This window comes from Helianthus annuus, chromosome 9 (assembly GCF_002127325.2).
Source record: "Helianthus annuus cultivar XRQ/B chromosome 9, HanXRQr2.0-SUNRISE, whole genome shotgun sequence".
Lineage (NCBI taxonomy): Eukaryota > Viridiplantae > Streptophyta > Magnoliopsida > Asterales > Asteraceae > Helianthus > Helianthus annuus.
Genome location: NC_035441.2, coordinates 126,959,764 through 126,964,919, shown reverse-complemented (window position 1 = coordinate 126,964,919; position 5,156 = coordinate 126,959,764).

Below are 5,156 nucleotides of genomic sequence, written 5' to 3'. Positions count from 1 at the left end.
ACACCATCAATCCTTTCTCCTCCATCGTTTGCATAAAAAGATTCAAGCTTCTGTTTAAGGTTTCTGGTTTGGTTTTTGATGTGTTTAAGGAATTTGATTTGGGGGTGGAGAGATGATGAGGATGATGATTTTGGGTTGGGTGGCGATGGTGGTGTTGGTGTTGGCGGCGACGGTGGTATTGGTAGTTTAGAGAGAGAGAGCAGAGTGAGAAAGATGAGAGAGAGATTGAGAGTTCTGTATGTGTAGGTATATAATATATATATATATATATATATAATTGTTTTAGGGTATTTTATATACATAATTCAGTTATAATAATTACAAAATGCCCAAAATGCCCCTGAGAATAAAGACAAAATAGAAGGGTTTAAGTAGGAGAATCTGGTCAAATTTGAAATTTGGACCAAAATGGCAACAAAAACCAAACCACAGGGCCCTGGATGTAATAAGTTTGAGATTTGGACTAAAGTGGCAAAACTGGCCAAACCACAGGGACCAAAATGGCAGTTTACTCTTTATATTATTATATAATGTCTTTATTTAGCATGATGATAATGTTTTTAGTTGCGTAATATGATTGAAACTACGTTTAATATTTAAAACTCAATGTTATTAGGAAGTTCGACCATTTTTTAAGATGAAAACATATTGATATTAACATAAATTTAAAATTGGAAGAAAATATTGAACACGTGTATTACACGGCTTAAGTAATATAATGTTATATACTTAATAGCAAAAAAAAATATGCCTTTTAAAACCATTTAGTGTTCGCTTTAAAGACAATTTGGTACTTTATTTAGATAACCCGCTTGTAATTTTAGTCTTCTAAGTTATATATTATAAGTAGTTGTACATGTGATTTGATACTTTATTAGTAATTATTGTTTATATCCAAATAATATATTTTATCTTAACAAATATATATGGTTAGGGTAAAATGAAAATTTCTACAAGTTGTGAAAACTTAGAGGACTCGGCCTTACAAAAAGTTTTTTGAATTTTTTACAGGGGGTGTGAATGAGCGGTTAGAGACTCAGGGCGTTAAACTTTTTGATTTTTGGATTCAAGTGGTTAAAACCACTAAAACATAGGGACTCAAAAAGTAATTTACTATTAATTAAATTTGAAATTATACGTTTGACCTCTAAGTATATTAAATAATATTATACTTATTATATTATTTTATACATTTATATTTGTTATAGATAATTATTAATTAAATTTGAATTTATACGTTTATCTCTAACTATATTAATTAATATTATATTATAATTTGTATATAAAAATTAATATGTAATATTATTATTAAAAGAGAGGAGGTACCAGAGAGTGACACGTGTACAAAAAGATTTTTGTTTATTAGTATAGGAAGATACTATAATCTTTTATAAAAAAAAAGAAAAGAAAAAAGAAAAAAAAAAACACATTGCAATCAAATACCGAGATTAGCAGCTATCTTCGAATTTGTATACACTATTGTCAAACTCATTTATTTTATTGACAAAAATAATGGCAGGGCCGGCTCAACTATTTTGGTGGCCTAAGGCGAAGTAAAATCTTGTGGCCTTTTTCCCAAAAAAATGTATGTGATTGAAAGTTAAACTTGAAGGGCCCAAGTGTAATTATTTGAAAGATTGTGTTAAAATTTAAAAACAAGAAAAAAAATGGTGAACCAGGGATTCGAACCCGGGTCTCACCAACATCCATACATACACAAAACCACTACACTACCAACCATCAATATGTTGATAACCCACACCCTAAATCTTTTATAAATGGACTGTGGTTTCATCAAATTGTGAAGGCCCTATAGTTTTGGTGGCCCAAGGCCCAAGCCTCATTTGACTTACCCTTGGGCCGGCCCTGAATAATGGTTATTGTAGCTTCAACTAGTTGCCCCGTCCGTGTTGCGACGCGATGGCCGAATAATTCTCAATCAGTTAAAAAAACACTACGATAATTTTGCTAGGAAAAAAGCTAAAACGATGATAATACCGTAATTTTTGGCTCAAGGCAAAATTGTAATTTTTCAGGACTAATGAGCGAGTATTAGGCAGCTCCTTGACACCGAAATAAATTAAATGGAGTCAACTAATTAAAAAAACTTTTATAGTTTTGCTAAAAAAAAAGTAAAACGATCGGAAAAACGTAATTTTGAACTGAGGGCAAAATCATATTTTTCATTTAGGGATAAAATCTTAAATTAAATGGACCAATGAGGGAGAGAAAGGCAGCTGCCGCATGACTATAATTTTCACTGGGGGCAAAATTGTAATTTAACCAGGAAAACAAACAAAAACGATGGAGAAAATGTAAATTTAAGTTGAGGGCAAAATCGTAACTCGGCTGTAAGAAAAAAACCTAATCGCAAAACTGTAAATTTAAACGGGGCAAAATCATAAATTTGAACCAATGGCAAATTTGGATTTTTTAGCTGGGAGCAAAAACGTAAATTTATTTTTATGTGGGGGTAAAAACATACTTTTGTACTGATGGCAAAATCGTAATTTTAAGGGAAAAACTAATGGCAAAACTGTAAATTTAAACGGGGAAAAATGGTAAACTTGAACCGCGGGCAAAATTGATATTTTTGGCTGAGAGCAAAAGCATAAATTTATTTTTAAATGGGGGGTAAAATCATAATTTTGAACTCATGGCAAAAAAATAAATTTAAAGCGGGATAAAATCGTAAATTTGTTGAGCCAATAGAAGCGTGTCAGGCAGCTGCCTGCCTGACACTATTCTCTTTGCTGCCCATGTGAGCTAATAGATGGCCACTACCAACCATTTCACCCAATTGTTGAAAACCACTATTCTCGCAGCTTGAATTTGTAGACGTTGAATAATAATTTGAGAGAAATACAGTAAAACCAAGTTGTTTATAATAAGTCGTCTTTAAAATCTTTTCATTAGACTATGGGGTATGGAGCGAGGGTTGGAGCGGGGGTTGGCTGAAAACGTCCAAGCCACCACCCCGGGTGGGCTTGGGTTTAGGCATGGCCCAAGGGGCGGGAGTTTAAAGCTGGGCGTGGGGCGGGCTAGCGATCCTATATGGCCGGCTCCTATTCGCTTGTTGGCTAGGTCATAGCGGGGCATTTAAATTTCAAATTCTAACCGTTTGGCCAAGCCAAGCGGTTCACCCAACCCAACAGTCAACATCGCTATACATATAACCCCAACCCCACCGGCTACCCCAACCCAAACAAACTTGTTGGTTGTCCACCGCTACCCCAACCCAAACACACTTGATCTAACCCGCTACCCAAACACACTTGATCGATGGCCTCTTGGACACACGAAGAAGAGCTAGCTCTTGTCACGAGCGTCGTTGACGCAATGAAGGGGCGACAACCGGTGAAACGCGTTACTGGCCGGAAGCTTTTGCTAGCTACCGGCATAACGTGGGAAACGACCGGCACAACTTAAACGCGTGCCAACATAAATGGCGCGAGCTATGGCCGAAGGCCGATCGTTTCAAAGCCTACTACGAAGCCGTTCCGAGCGGTGAGATAAGCCACGAAGACCGGGTGGCGGTGGCGAACATTGAGTTTCGGGGCAAGGAGCGAAAGCCGTTCGACAAGCTCGCTCTTTTTAAAATTTACCTAACGTTCTAGGTTTTTTTTGTATTTTGTAATCCTTTTTAGGTTTTTTTGTAATTTTTATGAAATTTGTAATTTTTAAGAATTTAATAAAATTTTAGGCTTTTTTTTAACTAGGATTGCGACCCGCCGCAATGCGGCGGGGATTCTTTAGTTATAACTAAGTCAATCTAGGACGCGCACGTTATGTTAAACCTGTCAAACGGGGAAAAAATAGATGATGTAAAAACATTCACCCACACACGCACGTTGCATCGTGTTAAGTCGCAAAATTTAGAACGAAACGTAAAAACGTTAAACCAAAGATGCACGTTGCGATGTGTTAAGTCACAAAATTTAGAACCAAGCATAAAGAGAAAAATTTGCAGAAAATGAAAACTATAAAGGACCAAACTTGAAAGTAAAAAAAAGTTATGATTGCAAAAGATAAAAAGTTTTGGGTTAAAAGTAAAAAAGCAAATAGTTTTGAGTTAAAAGTAATTTATAAAATACTTTTTGGTGAAAAGTAAAAAAAAAAAATCAATTTTTTAAAAAAACCCCCAAAGCCAACGTTACGACAACCATATGCATAACCATTTTTTCTTTGAAAACCCCCCAAAGCACACCCCGCGTTGCGGCGGGGCGTAAAACGGTGTCAAATAGTACTAATGTCACACAACCGTGATCGACCACCAACACTGACTCGACCTAGGACATGCGTGTTGCGACGAACCTGTCAAACATGGAAAAATAGAGGTAAAAACGTTGAACCACACATGCACGTTGCGCAACGAACCTGTCAAACATGGAAAAATAGAGGTAAAAACGTTGAACCACAAATGCACGTTGCGTCGTATTAACTCGAAAAATTTAGAACTATACGTAAAACGAAAATTTGCGAAAGATGAAAAGTATAAGTGACAAATGTTGTGAAGTTAAATTGCAAATAATGAAAAGTTTTGGGTTAAAGTTAAAAAACAAATTATGTAGGGTTAAAATTGTAAAAGGTAAAAACCTTAAGGTTAAAAATAAAAATTAAACTTTTTTTGGGAAACACCTAAAGCATAATGTACAAGTGATGATGCACAAAAAAGTTGCAAAGTTATATATGGAATAATGTTGTGTGTATTTTATAATTTTTGGTTTTTTTTTATTTTTATTTTTAATAAACTGCCAAGCCATGCGGGGCTAGCTACGCCCCGCCATACCCTACTGACACGTCACTCACCGACAGTAGGGTTCAAACTCCACGTGTCAACTCATGCTCTCAACCCCCGCCCCACCGTACCCCATAGTTTTAGGTAAGTATCAAAGTCTACTTCACTAGATATGCAGTAAATGTCAATAGTACATATCACATATACAAGTTAAACGTTTTTTTTTTGTTTGACCAGCCGATTTAACCCAGTCCGATCCAGTAATTAAAACACTCAACTACCACCTCCTCCTCACCCGACTAGCATTCACTATATTAAACTACCACATGTAGAATTGAATTTTTAGGAATATACATGAATACCATGGATCCACTCATTTACTTGTAACTAAAAATTAATATAATTAATTTCTATTTTT